The sequence below is a fragment of the Protopterus annectens genome, chromosome 4.part0 (assembly GCF_019279795.1).
Source record: "Protopterus annectens isolate FY-2018-M chromosome 4.part0, PAN1.0, whole genome shotgun sequence".
Taxonomy (NCBI): Eukaryota; Metazoa; Chordata; order Ceratodontiformes; family Protopteridae; genus Protopterus; species Protopterus annectens.
This window is the reverse complement of record NC_056733.1, coordinates 1,320,017,820-1,320,037,980: the sequence shown is the minus strand read 5'-3', so window position 1 is coordinate 1,320,037,980 and position 20,161 is coordinate 1,320,017,820. Positions and strand designations below refer to the sequence as shown.

The 20,161-nt window shown below is 39.3% G+C and overlaps 1 protein-coding gene across 4 annotated transcripts in view; it reads right to left on the bottom strand.

Annotated features, from left to right (window-relative positions):
• Window positions 1-14,765, bottom strand: part of P4HA2 (prolyl 4-hydroxylase subunit alpha 2) — a 1,028,898-nt gene extending 1,014,133 nt beyond the window's left edge. For 2 of the 4 annotated variants that reach the window (XM_044069194.1, XM_044069197.1), the window contains exon 1: window positions 14,564-14,763. The gene's annotated coding sequence lies outside the window, so the exon portion shown is untranslated. Of the gene's footprint in view, window positions 1-14,563 lie in introns of all 4 variants that reach the window. The other 2 variants (XM_044069196.1, XM_044069193.1) reach the window with 2 other exon arrangements.
• Window positions 14,766-20,161: the final 5,396 nt, after the last annotated feature.

The window sequence follows — 20,161 nt, the reverse complement described above, 5'->3', positions numbered from 1 at the left end:
TTGTATATTCTCAAACATATATGCCCAGAAATTTCTGGACTTCATCAATACAAACTTGCTGGATCAGTTAATCCACAAACCAAACCGGGCAATAAAATCCTGGACTTGGACAGCTTTGCTCCTCACCAACTGTCATTGGACCAAAAATCTGTCACACTCACTATAAGACTGGAGCAGGAAGCATTTTCCAATAACTTGATATTCAGAGATTATGCCAAAGCTATTCTGCTTAAATTGTGAGATGACCTGAACAAATTCAAACCCCCCTTCCAACCTGACGACTCCACTGCTTCAGTGGAAACCTTTGTTGCCAAATTCTATACACTTGTAAATAGCTACAAAAACACATTGGTTCCCCTCTATAGAAAGTACAATGCTAAACTTAAGAATATGCCCCTGTGGTGGATCCCAAGTAAAAACAGGTCCCTATCAATTCATTGAAAACTGAGTTCATCAAATGGCACTTTCAGTGCAATTATATCAAACATGCCATTAGAACTGTTCGTAATAAAATCGAGGTACAGCGAGTATCAGGAAATTTGTCCCTTCCCCACTGCAGTCCAATCTCGGAGTTGGTATATATTCCATGAATGGAATTTCTGATGAAATGGCATTCATTGAAGTGATGGTTTGATAAAGTGATATAGACCCAATACAAACACACACTACAATTCAAGAAAAGAAAAAATCATTACATGCAAAAATAAACTCAGCTCTCAAGAAGCTAAAAACACTTTTACTACAACTAAACAAGGGAACTCCAGATCCTGATTACATCAACCAAAGCTGGATATGAGGTAAAAAGAGCCACCCAGGTGAAGAACAGCCACAAAGCTAGCTTTCTTTAACTATGTTAAAAACCTCAAAAACAATGCCCACACTGTACAGAACTTAGTAAATATCACATGTTCATGCCAATATGACATAACCAATTTAGTAGCAGACAAATTTAGCTCTAATTTTACCCACCTCTCCCATCCTATATTCTCCCAGATCACATACCCGCTGTGATGACCGTGCCCTTGCCCAGCAATCAAGGAGCTTCAATCCTCACCACTAACACCAGGGAGGGTGTCTCATATACGAGGAAAGTATAACAAATACATACAATAAAGTACAATTTCCCTTAAGTGCACACAGAGATCACAGTCAGTCTGGGGCTGGTTGCTTCCTTGCTCTCCAAGTCCCCAATAAGACTCTCCACTGGCACAGCTATAGGGTCCAGATCTCAGCCTAGCTGGCAAGCTAACCTCCAGTACCCTCTCTGTCCCACCAGTGCTTTGTGTCCCTGCCCAGGTAGCTGACACACCAAACACACTTTGAGATAAGTATTTATACAACTTCAGACACTCCTGGGAAAGACCGACACAGGTTCTCCAGCTGTGCCCCTTTACCCAGACTATACGGTAGTAATTTCTGCCACCACCAGCTAATACTTACCAGCTACCCAAAAGCCCTTAAAAGGGTGTCTAATTATTACTGTGTAACATTATTATCCAATTGGTAATGTGACTATTCAGTCTAAGGCTTATCAGAGTGGCTTACTACAATAAACTCTATAGATATGCAATGTGCTCTAGAACTTACTTATCTCTACACAAACCAGCCACAGGTAAAGGGTTTTAAAATATTTAATAATAAATAATTAAAAACACAATACAATACTACTACACCACAGTGATATCTAAGAGCTCAGAGATCACACAGAAACTTAAAACAATACTGTTGGAAAGTTCTGATATTACAGAAAAACACTTGTCTAACTTTCTTCTATGTTCCTAGTTATTACTACAAGAAAACATATTTCTAAGGCACTACTTACATAAGACATCAGGAAGAGTGTTAATAAGTGAGATATGAAGATCAAAATACTCCCAGTCTGTCTCTGAACAATAGTTTTTAAACTCACTAGCAAACATCTTTGTTAGGCTTTCCCAAATTACATCATTTTGACACTTAGGTTTTCCCAGTATACACGACATCATTTTGACACTTAATCTGGAGTTCTCAGGCCAACAAACTGCATCATTTAGCAATCTAACACCTGCTCAGGAAACTACAACAATAAAAGACATTTTACATGTACACTTTAGCAATTATTCCTCAAGTTAAGACAACAGAAAGAATGTGTTCAGCCAGCCGCTTTGGCACCACTATTTAGATAATTTTACTTCAAAGAACATTTGAAATGCTTGGCTTAGTTTTCCTTACAGCAGATGGCAATGTTGCTACAATCTTGGAAGTTCACATTTTACAGTGTTTTCTTTCATTTAAGAACACAAGCCTGTATTTTGCATTTATTTTTACAAATGATAAAACTATGTATAGAATTATATTTGACTTGGCTGGCAGCCTTCACCCATCTTTCCCCAATCTTCACACCCCTCATCTACACATCATTCACATTTCTGAGGAACAAATCTGCAAGGCACTATCCAAGGCCAAGAACATTACTTCCATGGGACTAAACAACATTTCAGGCTGTGAACCGATGAACCTGAGAAATGATACATCAGACACCCTTACACAGGCTACTCAGTATCAATCCCCAAACAAGCTTTGTGCCAATTGAATAAAGACTGCAACAGCCATCCCTTTGCAAAAAACATGGGGTATCAACAGAACCAGATAATTATAGACTCATATACCTGGCCAGCTGTATATGTAAAGCTGTTAAAAGACCATTATGGAATTAACAACATAAGTAAACTACAAATTCTCGACCAAAACCAGTCTGGGTTTGTCAAAGAAAGATCCTACATACTTAAACTGGCAACAGAGGAGGACAAATCAGTGCACACTGCATATCTAGACCTTGCAAAGGCATTCAACATCATTCCACATTGGGGATTCATAGGTAAACTCTCCAAGCTACATGCAAATCTCTATGTAACTTGCTGGATAGCGAATTTGTTCACAAGCAGAACACAAGAAATTAGGGTGGGTGGCTTTTCTTTCTCAGGGATACCCATCAATAGCGATGTATACCAGCTTTGAGTCACTGGGTGACTCCTCTTTGGCATTTACTTGTTGGAGCTCAGAATAAACATTAAAGGTTTACAGCTCAAATAAACCAAAAAGAGTAGATCAAATGTTCCAAAAGGGAAACCAAACAAAAAGGTTTATGGCTGAGCAGGTATTTAGATGAGTATAAACTCCAGAGAGGACTCCAAGATCCTTCAAGAGGGCCTACCTAGAGCAAACAACTTGTAAAAACCATACCATGAACTAACAAAAAAATGACAAGAAATGTATAACAGTATCCTTCAAGAAGGCCTATCCAGAGCAAATAACTTGTAAAAACCATACCATGAACTAACAAAAAATGACAAGAAATGTATAACAGTATCCTTCAAGAAGGCCTATCCAGAGCAAATAACTTGTAAAAACCATACCATGAACTAACAAAAAAATGACAAGAAATGTATAACAGTATCCTTTGACAAGCATTACTTATCTTGTAACTATCACACTGAAAACACACCCCTAAAAGTCAATGACACAGTTAAGGATCTGAGAACCAACGTCTACAACAAACTGTCATTTAATCACCCTGTATCCACTATCTTTTGTAAGAAAGTCGTTTTTCACTGTACATCTTATATCTAAAGGTATGGTGTCCAGGTTCAGATATATAATCAATCCACTGTACTCCACTCACATTTGGACAATCATCGAAAATAATGTCCCTTTCAGTTTGAACCAGTCCAAGCATTTTATACAACCAGAATGACCAAAATGCTTTCTCACTAAAGAAGAAAAAAAAGTCAAATAACTAAATCATAAAAATTATGCACACCATCTCAAAGCCTTGTCCCTCTTTTTGGTAACATACAGACTACTAAGAGGTGACCTCAGCATTACACACAGAGCTTCATCAGACCCAATCCCATCATATCTATTAAACATTTGCAAGTACAATAGTAGTTTGAACATCCAGTCAAACAATCTTAATCTCTTTTGCAACATAAATAGTATATGTCGGGGGAAGAGGTATGTATCATGAAGAATGCTACTTCTATAGAACTGCCTTCCACGCCCCATAAAGGAAATAGCTTCCCTTACTCCAGTTCAACGGTAATTTGGATGACTAGATAGGAAACCATAAATTCAGCACACCCACCCCCAGTTTAGCACCCATGTCCCTCATGGATACAGACAAAACGTAAATGTCCCAACTCACTAGCCAAGTACCTATGAAACTAAGCACACACATACTATAGAAAAATGCACACACATATATAGATGTGTATGTATATATACATACATACATATAAATACATATATATATATATATATATATATATATATATATATATATATGGCTCTCCTCCACCAAAAGCCCCAGAATTATGAAAATAAAACAGTGAAAACAAAGGAGAACAGCAACTGTCAATAACTGCTCTTCTTTAAAGTTCTTTTTGTTGTAAGCAATCCTCCTCTTCACCCCCAACTCCCAAATGTACGGGGTTGTACCACTACACACACCAGCTACCTATACATATTAATTCTAAGACAGATATACCTAGAAAAAAAAGGGAATACTCCAAGATACAGTGATCTTGGACTCAGTATACACACACACACACATATACACATATACACATATACACATACAGACATACACATTTTGCATTCAACTGTGATTACTGTGCATGCTCCTTATTTATACTGTGCATGCTCCTTATTTATACCCAATAGCCTTAAAATTTAGTGTTATGCAACTTCTTCCTTACCTGGAGGGAATACTACACATTCCATAGTCACTCCTGTACTCACCTGTAACAGAATTTTCTTCTCAGGTGTATAACCAATGCTTTGAACAATGTGGCTTGTTTGAAAACGAAGGGAAAATGTTACATACGGTCTTCACCACATTTCATTCTCTGCACAGTACAGTCTCTGCAACCACTGTTTTGATTGTAAACAGGGACAGGTGGCTGTACAGGACTTTTGTTTCATAAATAAATGCATGCGAACTGGATATAGATTCACTTTAAGTGAAAGACTGCCACCGTTATGAGACCACTACATTTACTGTTGGGTTTCATGACGCAAACAGCATGGGTTAAGTGGTATACATTTTCCCTGTGCTTACAGTTCCTCTGCCCTGTAAAATTTGCAGAGGACGACCACACACAATTAATTCATTTGTTTAACGGGGTACTGCAATGATCAACATTGACCAATTTCAGGTTCAGCCCGAGAGAAATACAAAACATTTCACAAACAAAAAAATACATACATGTAAGCAGTAACAGAACAATTCAGACTAATTACATATGGAAAAAAAACTGTGTATATACATTACAGTGAACAAGCACAGTGCAATGCATAGAGTATAATGTCCAATTATATACACTGGTTTCTAAAGTAGTTCAATCTTCAGTGAATCTTGAGAGAGGAGAACAGACTCAGAAAGGAGACAGGTTAGGTGATATGTCCTATGTTGAAGCAGGAGCATTTGGCTTGGATGAAGAAGTACTTTTTGAGTTACAATATGAATTTCAAATTAAGTGTTGACTTTGTTAATGTCAATGCGGAAAGCCTGTCAAAGAGTAGGTGCCCAAGAGGAGACAACATGTGCAGTGCCATGCAGTTTGCTTCTAGGGGTAATGAGAGTTGGAGTAGCTTGTGAGTAGTGTCTCAGGTTGTATGATGAGGAGGTGATTTCATGAAGTCCAGCTGCAAAAGGAGTAAATGTGTGCAGTTGGAGTAGTTTGTAGAGTTGGGATCTTAAAAGTAGGTTAGATCTTTGTTTTATGGGTGGCCATTTGGCTTTATCTAGGGTGATACAGCGATGCTCAGAGCAGCAGGACTTTGGAATTAATCAGCAGATGCTGTTAAGTATGGAGCATGACAATGTGTTTTTTGGAGGCAGAAGCAGAAATTGGAAGCCCATATTCAAATTGAGAAATGAGAACTCCTTTGCCTATGTCTACTGTGGCTGGTCGAAATAGAAACATTGAGATCTTCATGGCCCAAGACAGGAGGGAGTTTCTTTTAACTCTCACTTTGTCTATGTGGAAATTGATGTTTAGTGACTGATCAAGCATAGTCCTAGGTATCTGAAGGTGGAGGTTGTCTATGACATGGGTGTGCAGGTCCAAAATAATGAGAGTCAGGTGCTTGGTGAATTTTCTGTGGAATTCCAAAAAGCATAGTTTTGGTCTTGGTGGAGTTAAGAAGTAATTTATGGTTTATGAGCTACTGATGGAGCTTATGTAAATCTGAATGGAGCTGGCAATGAATGTTGGAGTGAGAGTGAGAGTGACATGATAGTTAAATGACCGTGTCTTCAGCATAGAGGATAAGCAGGAGCTGGGGAGGTCACAAGAAAGTTTGTTAATGAATATGGAGAACAGGAGGGGGCCAAGAATGGATCTGTGTGGTACACCTTTGGTAACAGATATAGATTCTGATTGAGAAGATCCTGTTTTAACTCTGAAGTTTGTGTCGTGGAGGAAGCTTTTAAACCATGGAGTGGAACCTGGACAAATACAAATTTCAATTAGTTTGTTAGGAGAAAATACTGGTCAATGAGGTGAAATGCCTTTGTTAAAAACAGGGCACCTGTAAGGAGACCACTATCTGAGTTTAACAGGATGTCATCAGTTAGAGAACAAATCGCTGTCACAGTACTTCATCCAGGCCAGAATCCATGTTGTCTGGGGGACAGCAGGTGGTACTGGTAGATATAGAGGGAGAGCTGGGTATAGACTATCTTTTCAAGAAGTTTGCATAAAAATTGGGAGGATGGATATTGGGCAGAAGTGAGGTGTATCTTTTGGGTTGGTTTGTTTTGGGGGGGGGTTAATTAAGGCAGTTTTCTGTAGTCCGATGTTTTGTGTGAGACAGATTATGCAGTGATACATGAACCAGGGGGGCTTATTTTGTCAGACCCAGGACAGGTGTCAGTGGAAATATTTTCAAGTAGAATAGAGACTTCTTTGGGATGTATGTATTTGAAGTGGAAGGGGGGGGGGTGAATGCATGGTGATCAATACGTGATCTGTGGGAAGTGTGGAATTTATTGATGGGAGATTGCTAAATTCTTTAAAGAAGTTCCTATACAGAAAGTTTTGCTGTACCACATTGAATGGTGTTTGCAGGCAGGGTATGATGAGTAGATTTTCTTCCTGTAAGGTTAACCTCTTTCCAAAAGTGTTTGGGGGAATGTATGAGGGTAATTTGTTTCTTTGTTTGTAGATCTGTTTTGTGACTTCTGATTCTATGTTTTAGTACTCGTTACAGAAAGTACAATTATGTCCTAAAACTCCAAGGCTCTCCTGTTACAAATGTTGCACTGAAAATAAAATGTTTCTGCCGGCAGCTGCAGTTTAAGTACACTGAAGTCACTCTTTTTCAAAACCCATATAGTATGCAACTCTGTTGTTCTGATGCTTTTTGTCAAAGAGTACCAGTAATGTCTCCCCCATAAAGTGATTTTCTACAGTGAAAACAAAATCTTTATTTTGAAAAAAAAAAAACAAAAAAAAAAAACATTATTTAATCCTTTTTTCCAGATCTGTCAAAATGATGCTGTTTTTAAGATTTAGTATAAGACAGTGAAGAATCCCAAATGATAATGTTTTGCATTTAATTATTCTCAAATATGATGCAGGTATCTGTGCGTTTGTCTTCTATATTTATTGAAATACACATTTATGACTTTGAACAGTGGATACATATGACTGCTTCAAAAAGATTAAATTTCTTCCCTTATTCATAACTTTTGTTCAAGCCATTACTGGATCAAAATGTTGGGGGGATGTTCTAAAATGCATCAAATAGCATCTAGAACCCCATAGTTTCGGGGGTCTTAGTGGTCCACAACTCCCAGTTACTTGTTTCATGGATATTAATGTGCAGTCTTGGACAGTTAGGCTAAAGAATGAGACGGAGTACAGATAAGACAGTTGTAATAGCAGCAAATAGGGGAAATGAGAAGAACAGGAGAACTGAGACAGAAGTGAAAATAGTAGAATAGGTTAACAGCTTCAAGTACCTGGGAGGAGTGGTCAAGGAGAAGGGAAGCTCGAATAGAGGTCAAAGCTAGAATCAGAGGGGCTGCTGCTAACTGGCACAGGGTGGCAAGAGTAGTGTGTAACAAATGACTGCCAAAGAATCTGAAAAGTAAGGTGTATAAAAGAGTGGGGTGACCAGTACTACTATATGGTACACAAACCTGGGCTGTGAAAGCCAAGGAGTTGGGGGTAGTCAGAAGTGATGGAGATGATGTACTTACGTGTGGTAGAATGCACACTGTGGGACAGACTAAAGAAATTGCAACAGTAGCCCAAGTGGCTCCAGCTGAAGCAAAGGTCAAGAAGAGATTACACTGGTTCATGCAAGTGTACTGCAAAGCAGAATACAATCCAGTGAAAAAGACTTAGGACAGACAAGAAGGTATGGGAAAACAGGGGCATCCAGCAAAAAAGATGGACGAGCTGTATGACAAAGGCCTGTGAATGTAGGCATGACTGTCGAAGAAGGTTAGAGGCTGACACTGAATTGAGAGAGGTGGCAATAGCAGATGCAACATCCCAACTTCATGTGGAAAATGTGAAAAAGGAGATTGATAATGACTACTGATAGATTACACTCTAGTGAAAAGATGGATGAAAAAAGCAGAACAGCAAGACAAAAGTGTTAAAGTTGTAGTAATGAAGAGCTTAAGGCAAAGAACCAGTCCTGAACAGTGGCCATTCGGACAGCATACACACACCAGTCACACACAATGCTTTACTTAGACTTACCAATACAGTAAATACAAATAGGAATGACGGAAACCTAGTGTCTGCCCTCTCCCTTGACTTATCCAAGGCCTTTGACATGGTCTCTCACTGTACTCTCCTACACAAACCTATAACCTAGGACTTGAACCCACTGCTATATAATGGCTCTGTAGCTAAATCCAAAATAGTGCTAAAGCTGTCAAGTGCAAAAAGACATCTCATCCTTTCTCCTGGTCCCAGTCAGCATACCACAATGGTCTGTCTTGGGCCACATTTTCTTCAACATCTTTATCAATGACCTACATAAAGCCTGTAAAACTGCATCACTAGTACAGTATGCAGATGACTCCACAATTATCTGTATCTCAAAAACATTAAACTATAGTACTTCCTCAGGAGTCCTTCTCCTCTATAGAAAGCTGACTGACATATGCCCAGCTACTCCTAAACCCAAATAAGCTACTCCTAAACCCAAATAAATCCAAATTATGGTGTGGTGAATGGCCACAGTCATCCCACTCCACAAAGGGGGAGCGACTACAGACCCCTGGAACTTACCACCCCATTAGCCTGACTAGTCTGATATGTAAGCCTATGGAGCGTATCAACGTGGACCTTAAAAAATAGGGATATAGGAAATCTCCAAACTCTGGACCCTACGCAGTTCAGATTTGTGAAGGGTAGATCATGCCTGCTCAGTCTGGTAGACTTCTTTGAGTCCGTCACCAGAGCTGTGGATGAGAACAAGGTGGTACACACGGCCTATCCTTATCTTGCCAAGGCCTTTGATACCATTCCCCACTCAGGAATCATTGATAGACTCACTAAACTAGGCATCAACCCCTCTGTCACAAGGTGGGTTGCTAAAAGACTCATGGATAGAACTCGCATTGTGAAGGTTGCAGACTCCAAATCGGACTTACCGACCAGTAACGAGTGGTGTCCCACAGAGATCTGTCCTAGGTCCCCTTCTGTTCAGCATCTACTTCTCAGAATTTCAAGCCAATACAAAAGGACTCTGGCTGACAAAGTTTGCAGATGATTGCAAACTGAGAGCCATTATAGAATCCCCAACAGACGTAGACATCCTACAAAAGGGCCTCACTGATACCAGTGACTGGTGCCAGAACCACGGCCTTAAACTAAATGCCAAAAAATGCATCGTTATTCCCTTTGGGAAAAAAGTCTGGGCCCATGAACTACCACATCAATGGAGTTCCTTAACTCAGAAGGTGTAATAAGAGATCTAGGAACACAGGTTGATAGCAACCTCTCCTTTGACAACCACATCACCACTGTGGTTAGAAAATCCTTTTATATGGCGCATCTCATCACAAGGAGTTTCTCTTCTAGGAAGAAAGAGGTCATCATCCCTCTGTACTCGTCCCTCATTAGACCTATTACAGAATACAGTGCCCCTTTTGGCATGCACCTCACTAGACACCTGCAACAGCTGGAAAGGCCACAAAAATACCTCACCAAGAGAATTCTAGGCCTTAAACACATGCCCTCTACTGACAGACTCAAAAAACTTCAGCTATACTCAGTCTCATATCGCCTCCGAAGAGGCGATCTCTGCTTAACCTACAAAGCCATGTCTGACCCAGAGCTGTTAGACATGCTACATCCTAAAAAAAAAAAAATACTACCGTGCCACATGTTCCAGGGACCTCAGTCTTGTTACCACATTAAATAGAATATGCTGGAGGGATAAGTTCGTAACCCAGAGACTTCCCCATGTTCTGGAAAAGACTCCCTATCCACATCAAGCAGAGCTCCTCCCTGGCCCTCCTTGAATAGAGGATGGAAAATAGAAAAATTCACCCCAAGGATCACCTTAGCTGCCCTGCTAGAGAGTGGCAATGGGAACCGTCTGTTTAATGATACTAGGGATTCTTATTGGCTAGGCATTAGCCTAGTATACACCTATGAACCTATTAATCCTATTTACTCCCAAACAGCATACAGTCAAACTTCCCTCTCACCAACAAAACAAAACAAAAATTGAAATTGTCACACATACTAAACTGCTACGCATCTGTGTAGATGAGAACCTACAATTTGATACACACACATCCAAAATATATGAAAAAAAAATTACACTTAAAACTACATTTCACTTTACAGAGTTAAACCCTTCAACTCAAATACTATAATAAATCATATTGTCTTCTCTGTACTCTTGCATACTCCCACGTATTCTGCACCCATCTTTAACATCCAAGTGGCCCCCACTAAACAAATTTGAACAATGTTTCTACAAAAATAGCATGATTTGCTGCCAACCCTTCCAAACAGAACCCACCACTGTACAACCCTAAAGAAATTATAGTGACTAGAATTCCCACATTATCTAACCTACTCACAATTTCCACAAATCTGTTACATTATGCATAAACCTAACAAACGTTCATCTATCTCCAACCTCTAAAAATGCACAACCCTTCCAGGCCACTAATTTCAACAGAGAAATATATATATTACATGTATCCAGAGCAAAAACTTCTGCTGGCAGATCACTATTCTCCCACCACCTCACTAAATTCTGGAATATCCTCCCACTAGCAATACCACAACTGAAGTCCTGCCTATTCGGCTACCAGCCCTGTACATGTGATATTCCTGGATAATTTCCAAACAGTTACTAACTCACAGCATTCTTTTAAGCAACTGGCCACAGCAGAGCTACTACGTCACAATCTCCAACTGTATGACTGACATCTACCTCTCTCGACTATTACCCATATCTCCCTTTTACCTAGACTCCCTCAATACTTCATAATGTGTAGTCATTTTCATCCTATAAACCCTTCACTGATTCCTTATTAACATATATCTACAGCTGATGCCTACTGAAACATATCACGCTCTTAAGTTTAACAATAACTAATAATATAATAATTACATTAACATTTTACTGTATTCTTATTTTGATTAACTGTCATATTACCACGGTAGGTAAGCAATTGCATGCTCATTTATTGGGTAAATCCTGTATGACTGTACTCTACTCATTCTGTAAATGGTGCATTTCTCCCTGGGCCTCTGCTGAAAATGGGACGTGTACCCATTCGGACTTTCCCATAAAAATCAGTAAAAAATAAGCCCGGTCCTTTGTACTGGCTCTGGGTATGACTTGTCCGGAATAATTTCAGGTGTCCCTTTGAGCATCTGAGAAGGTGGCAAACCTAAGCAAGGCTGGACATCACAGACCAAAGAAAAACTCAGCTTATAGTCTCGTTCGTTGCACCGCAACAGCACGATCGTTACAAACGACTGCGACTATAACATATTATGTTAAAGACTTGAATACCCCATCACATTATATCACTCTTAAAGCAGCCTAGTCCACAACACACACACTACTCGTTTTAATAGCTACACATCGTTTAAGTGGCTAAAAAGACCAAGCAGATACTAGTACGATGGAAATGCAGATGCTACTACCAGTGACAACTTACACGAAGGTCATAGGGCAAACTCAGCAAGTAAATTCCAAATACCTTAAAACAAAACTCCACAAATAAATGGGTCAAATACTGCTGTCAACACGGAGAATGTAACTGCAGCTCTCAACCCTCCATCTCCGCTGTTAACATTGAAAATGCACCTACATTTCTCAACTTTCCATCTCCAAAATGTGGGCTACTACCTGTGGTAATGTGGATCATATGGGCAAAATGTGGAAAACATACTACTAACTGTCCACTGAAAACACGAAATACGAAGTTAACGGGATGCTTACAATGTGTGACGTTACCCTTATAAAAAGTGATGCTGATGAATTGGCTTTGTATTAGAACATTACCCCACCACGATTTTCGCGAAAGAATGGGCGTGGCCTGCAGGATTGACAGGGAAAGCCTGTGCGAGGTTGCGTGCAAAATACGGCTGAGTGACAAGCTATGCAGATGATCCCGCGACCTGTTGAATATTCATTCTGAATATTCCATCTGTAACCATTTATTACCGTTGTTTTTTCCCCCCAAATTTTAATTTTTCGATATACAGAAGACACAATGTTCTCGTTCTTGAAATACGGCCATTCCAGGCTAGTTATTACATGTCCTTAATGAAGAGATATAAGGGGACAGGTTCAAGTATTAGTGGGACCGAAGGGCAGTACTTTACACCCCCATCATAAAGTTGCGCTTTAAATTGCTTTTGGAGGGGGGCAAGCCCCCCTGCGCCCTCCACCTTTCTTACTGAACATGAACGTCAGTAAATAATGGCACACATTTTAGTTTCACAGTTTGCATTCTGTTGAAATGCATGCTAACATAAAACTTGTAACGCTAGCAACTTTCTAAGTGTATAAACGCAGTACTTAAATTCTCACCCAATATTTGGTAGTTTGCCCCCTATTTTATTTGTTCAGATTTTGGGCGTTAAAAGATTGAGAGGTATGTGTCAGTGTTAACAACTGGGACTGTACGTTAAATGTTACGGTTCAAGGCTTGTACCTCTCTGCAGTCAGACATTATAAATCACATTTTGAAAAATACTATCTGCAGACCAACAGAATGACATGTAAAAGTCTTTGCCATATAGTGAGTGTGGCACCACAAATAAATACTGGATGTCAAACAGCAATAATTAAAACAATACAAGTAAAGAGATCTGCCATGTGCGTTCCTGCACAGAGGACTGCAAGTAGTTTAGGTGTATGTTATGTAGAATAGATAACGCGCACTTGCAGCAGGGAGTACATTCAACTACACTGTTTTCCACATTCTATTTGGTGACGTTAGGTGGCAATTACAGGACACGTACAGTAGTAGGCGGGGTTTGAGCGGTCCTTGCTACTGCGCATCTGGTGGGGTAATGTTCTAATACAAAACCGATGAATTAATGCGAGCCGCTATTATTTACTATGAATATCACTTTAAACAATGGATATCTTAGACTTACACAACCGTTCCTCATAATGAGGTACACTCGAAATATATGAACTCGCCTTTGAAAACGCTTGGCTGACAGCAAACATTAAAATATCAACAAAATATTTACCTCTGTACATTATATACCTCGCAACTGCCCATATTTTCGCAGAATGTCCAGATTTTGCCTCATATTGTGGTCTGGTCCACATAACATTTGTGGTTTCCTGGATTTTTTTGTGGAAAATCAGTGAAGACCGATACACTAAATAATGGCAGGCATTTGAGTTTCAGACTTTACAGCCTTAAAGAATGTATGGTAACAAAATACCTTGTATTATTCTAGCAACTCTGTTTATAACAATATTTAAAATATGTCCCTATTTCTGGGGCTTTGTCCCCCCCCCCCCCCCCCCATTATTTGTCCAAGTTTTTTGAGCTAAGAGGTTGAAAGTTGCGATATATCATAAACCGATAAAAGTTATAAAAGCGGAAACCTAGCAAGACGTAAAGCTCTGGGACATTCTAGCGGTAAACAGTAGAAGTATCTGTTCGTCAGTAAAACATGCATTCCTACATCCTGAAGTTAAACACAATCTACTACGACACTCAAGAGTTCTTTTTTGTAGCTAAAATGAAGCGATTGTCACAAGCAATTTGCACCACCGACAGAGACATGAGAGCCAAACAGCCCCCAGATGGGTGACCGACAAGAAATCTTCAGCACCTCTTAAAATAAAGACTAACCTGATAACGGTGCAAACAGATATTCAACATGTTCTTAATACTTCCAACTTTGCACCAATCGTGCAAATGAATGGAGTTTCTCAACTCCACATTTCCAGAAAGTCAAAACATTTCTTCGTAGACCCTCATTTCATAACCCCATGTTTTCATCCCTGAATTAGTTAAGCGTGGGATCGCCATGCCTTGTATTTGACTCACCTTTTCTACATAAATTTAAGACAACACGATTAAAGCAGCCACGTACGTTGTCAGATCAACAAGTAAATCCCAATCCTTACTAATAAGTTAAAACCCCTGACAATATATGTTTTCCTTGCCTCTTCAGATCTTGACCACCCGTTAGGTTATTGGCTAACAAACTCCAGCACTTTCTGCAGGAAAAGGCGTAGCTACGACAGACTGCGTGCAAAGCGTGTTGTAGGGTCTACTTGCCATGGTTTCCATGGGTATGGCGATGTGGTTGGGAAGGACGCTTGCTACGTGATCAAATGAGGTGGGACTCGTGTACAGTGCAGCTGACTTAGTCTTGCAAATTCCTGGGATTTAATCATGTTTTCACTGATGTTGATGAAAATTAAACCGAGTATGTACACGAATCTCTGAACTCGATTCATATATAAAGGCTACAGCGCTATAGTATCGGCAGAGTTATTACGCAAACCTAATTTGTTCTTTTTTGGCCACATGCTTTTCAGGGTGCCAATTTAAAAATTTCAGTTTTATACACTGAGCTTTTTGTAACTTTCTCCAAACTACCCAAAATGTTTTAAAAGTTTGCACATCTCTCTAAGTGTTCCCCTGTAAGCTTTAGAAATATATTTATGTATAGTCAGCTGCTGCCCACACTATCACCAGTGGCTGTTTGTTGTAAATAAGCGTTTCTATTTTAAAACATGTTAAACAGAAATAATATAAATTGTGGTATTAATTAAGTCGTTTATAGACCACATTTTCTGCGCCCTAAAACATGATGTTTCATGTTGATTTTCATAACAAAAGTGTATTTGGTTAAAATGCAGTGAATAGTAGGTATGTATACATTTCTTTTGGTCGACTGATAGACATACCTAACTTTCCAGAATTTTTGCTTCATATTTCTGTATATTCCTTATAAAATCTGTGGTTTGCTGGCAAATCATTGAAGAGTGAAGTCAGTAAATATCGACAGACATCATAAATTTCATGCTAATGTAAAACCTGTTATTCCAGCAACTTTCTAGGCTTGTAACAGTGATACATAAAATCTGTCCCTGATTTTTTTGCCTTTTTCCCCTCATTACTTTTGGTTTTGCCCAGATTTCTTGCAGTAAGGGGTTGAGTGTTATGCTGCTAGGTCTAGTTGGGTAGACCGTACTCACAAAGAGGCGGGGGGGGGGGGGGGGGGGGGGTGACTGGTCAATGGTTGAAAACCCAGAATAATTTTTTTAGTATTTACTTGAAACTGCCCGTGCCACATATTTTACAACTAGATCCCATACATTCATTTGAGAATAAAATCGCCATGCAGTTGATATTCTCCGTTAGCCCTAACTGCAAATCTGAAAATTTTATTTTATGCTAATATGGGTTTATAAGGTTTGTCACACCACCTTAATCCTCCCATGGAATTCAATAATACCTACACTAACTATACACCGTTCTGAGTGAACAGGCAACACAGACATAACTCATACCTTTTTCCTCCTAATTTTAGTTTACCTACTGATATTCTTGCAACATTAAATACTGACAGGGATTCATAAAGGTTGCCACAAAGTGCAGATTACATGTAAATTTAGTGTAGTCTTTCTGTGTGACTAGAAAGCACAAAAATGTGATAAGAATGTTCTTGAATACAGATCGTGTACACTTAATGTAGTCTTTACTGAATCTGCCCCCTCATCTAGCTATTTCTAATGGGGTAGGGTGGATGGATATCATCTTAATAAACAGATTTAATAGAAAATCTCATTTTCAGATATTGTTTCAGTGATATGCAAAATTATGTTCTTAGTTAAGGTACATGTGTCAGAGGTCAGGTATAAAACATGTATGCCAGCAACCCCTTTACCAGCAATATTAACCATAGAGCAGTTCACATGCATGCCATGCCATCCATACATGTGTTTATCTCTCTTTATATATATATATATAAATGCATGTGCGCACGTGCTCACATACACACACACACACACACACACTGCTTTGATGGCCCCCAAGGCTGTCGTCTCATGATCCACACCACTGGCACCAATGATGTGATGGGCATGGGTTATAGACCTATTGTCTGTCTCACTGTTCCAATAAATATTGACAACAACAACAAAGAAGAAGAATAAAACTCTGTGTGTGTGTGTGTGTGCGTTGTGTGTGTGTGTGTGTGGTTGTGTGTGTGTGTGTGTGTGTGTGTGTGTGTGTGTGTGTGTGTGTGTGTGTGTGTGTGTGTGTGTGGTTTGAACAATATGAGCATGTTGAAAAATATATTGCTCTGGACTATGGCCCCATGCTATCCACTTCCAGACAGGTTTCACAATGAAAAATCTGACAACAGACACAAACCTTGGCTCTCCAGGCCCTTCCCCTGCTGCACTCTGAGTTCATTGCCTTACAGTGCTATATTTATCCACAGTAACTGTAATGTAAGTAAACTATTGCATGCACACACACACACACACACACACACACACAATTAATTTACCCTCCAGTGCCACAACCATCTTCTGTTTTATGGCAGTACTGCCTTTAGCTAGACCCAAACCAGCATTCTCAAGGCAAACAGCCACTGTATGACTCTTAGAAAGTATTCTAGATGAAATATAAATAATATATAAACTAATGGCAATGTTACCTTTCAGTCATTTTTTTTTCAGAACTGGATACCAACAAGAAGTCACTGACATAATTATCTACCTGTATCTATAGGGAAATAAGCACATCTTGAACAATTTCTATTAATACAGTTCTTTACTAAGAGAAACTAAATAGTACAGTCTGAGAAATTAAATATACAAAATGCAGTTCTGGCAGAGGAATGTAAATAAAGGGTTGAAACAGGCAGACATACATATTGCTTCCAGGAAACCACTAACTAACCAACTAAATATCCCCTAGCTAACATTTGTACAAAATACTTACTAGGACCTCTGTCTAAAATCTGTGACAAACAGGCAAGCAAAAAAAAAAAAAAAAACTCTTGCAGTGGAGCTTGAGGTACACTAAACACATCCAATGCATAATGAAGCCTTCCTATATCTAATTTGTGTAAGTTGGGTCCTCAAAGCAAGAGGTGGATTTTTGCCAGCAAGAAGGACACACCACTTGACTTTTGGAGCTGTGTCTCAGGACACATCATCACTTGCACATATATTATCAGTACAGCAAAAAACAGGCAGAATTTCCCTTTACAAAGGCTATGACACTTTCCTGGCTTGCTACAAAAATGGTAGAGCTCAGCAGAGGGATACAGTGCCATAAGTATGGAGAAAAATCATGGCTTAGCCTGGCTAACTGTAAGAGTGTGAATGTGTTTTTCTGCTATCATCTCCTGTACAAATAAGTTGCTGCTTTACCTTGTCAATCTTCTGCAGTACACCTATCTTTTCTAGACAGAGAGAGAGAAACTAAAATTTCTGTACTTTAAATTATATTTTCAGTTTTTAGCTGCAGCTTGAAAGTGAAAATTACTTATTCTGTAGTCTTTTTGCAAAACAATTACAGTTATCATATAGTTTTACATCTTTATTGAAAAACAATGACAGGTTAAATTATGTTTTATATGTTTTTCACAACTTACAGCCATGCTGCATTATCAATGAGAAAAAAATACAGATTGCATACAACGTTTGTATGTTTCACATCTTTGTTACAGTCTTACTAAAAACAAGTTTCAGGTTTATATACAATCCTAACACTCCTCTCCTCTCTATCCAGGCCTCAAATGAGTTTCTTCAGAATGCCATAAGAAACAAAGTGTAAGTTGGGATGCACCCCCTTGGGTAAACAACCACATACTTCATCTTGACAGATGTTGTGCATTTTTCAAAATAGCTACCACCTTGGTAGGCCATGGCTGAATCTTACCACCACCTACTCTGTGACCCAGATAAGATGCTCTGTTCTTTTTCCTGACACTTGTTGGCTTAAACAGTTAACCCTGCCTTTATAAGTCTGCTTACCTCATCCCTAACATGGTTTACATGATCTTGCCAAGACAGACCATAGGCTATAATGTCATCCAGGTAAGCAACAACATAGTCTTTGGCTTCTCCTAGGATACTCCTTACCAACCCTCGGGAAGTTGCTAAGGCATTTTTCATTCCAAAGTGCATTTTTAGTGAACATATATAATCCAAAAAGAGACATATAAGCTGAATTCTCCTTCACTGTGAGTGTTAAAGATACCAACCAATAATCCTTAGTCAGCTTAACAGTAGTTAGATACATAACCCACACAACTGCTCTAAGGCTTCATAAGTCCAAGGCATGGACTAAGCATCTGACTCTTTGTGACTATTCAGTTTCCTAGAGTCTGCAGAAGACCTGGTGCCACATCCTTTCTTTGGCACAAAAACTACCAGTGAGGCCCATGGAGTGTTAGATTCCTAGACTGCCCACAAATTCATTTTTTGTACAATTCCTTGTTCCAATATACAGATTTCCCCTGACCCTGAGAAGCAGGAGCCACATAGGCTATAAACTGGAGTCTGAAAACTGAGCCCATATTTGATATTTCTTTGTGCCCCTCCCCAGTTCCTCTTCCATAGAAAGTCTGGTATCATTTGACAGCTAAGTCTCTCAGCTTCATGCTTACAACTAACATGTAAGTCTCTCCTTAAAATAGCCCTTTCCAAAGAAAGCCCAGTATCTTTTGACAGCTGTTTCTAAGATTCAGGTGTACTGCTATTAACTAGTCTCCACCATGTAACAGCCACATCACCAACCTCTGTTGGAGGTGTAAGCACTGGCTGGGTCTCCCCCCACCCCCATTGCCATTCCATATTCTTACCTCCATACCTGGCTGTGTAATTACATATACACAAGGCACTACATCATCAAAATTACTTCCTATTAAAACATCTACTGGGATATCATCTGATAATTCCATGGCTTTCTTCTTTCTCCTCCCCACCCAATCTATGTAAACTATGGTCAGTAGTAGCTCAAAAGTTGTCCCTCTCAGGGCCCCAACCAGAGTTTTGCTTGAGCTACCATTGCTCCTTTTTAACTGCTGCATGCTTAAAGGGACTCTCTGAGCATTTTAAATTCAGCCTCGGTACAAGGAAAATAATAAAAAAAAGTTCCTGCTTTACCACCCACTTGGCAAAAGTAAATTTTAGTCGCCCCTTCCGTTCTCTTCCTACAAAGGATTTTCTTACATGACGTTGATTCTACAAGCAATGGTAAAGAAGAAGCGTGTACTGCAGCAATTGTTTTATTTTATTTCATTTACAAAAAAAAAGGTTATGGAACTTATACTAGAAAAGTTACATCCCTTTACATTTAATTACACATTGCTGAAAAAGGGTAGAACACAGTTGCTGCAGTCATTAATGCGGTATACATTTAGTAAGATAATAGGCATCTCATCAGCCCCCATTCCTAAAAAGTTCCACTTTTTTAGTAATCCAGAGGAGCACTATGACTGGCTGGGGCTCCACTCCCTAACAGTATTTCTGCCTTTGTTTTTACAGCACTACTGAACTTTTTGGCTACTTTTAGCTGTATTGTGACTTTCAAAATCAACAGTTTAACTAGTCACTGACAAATAGCAGTTTTCAGCTTTCATGTGTCCAAAAAAAATGTTGGTTGGAGATTTGT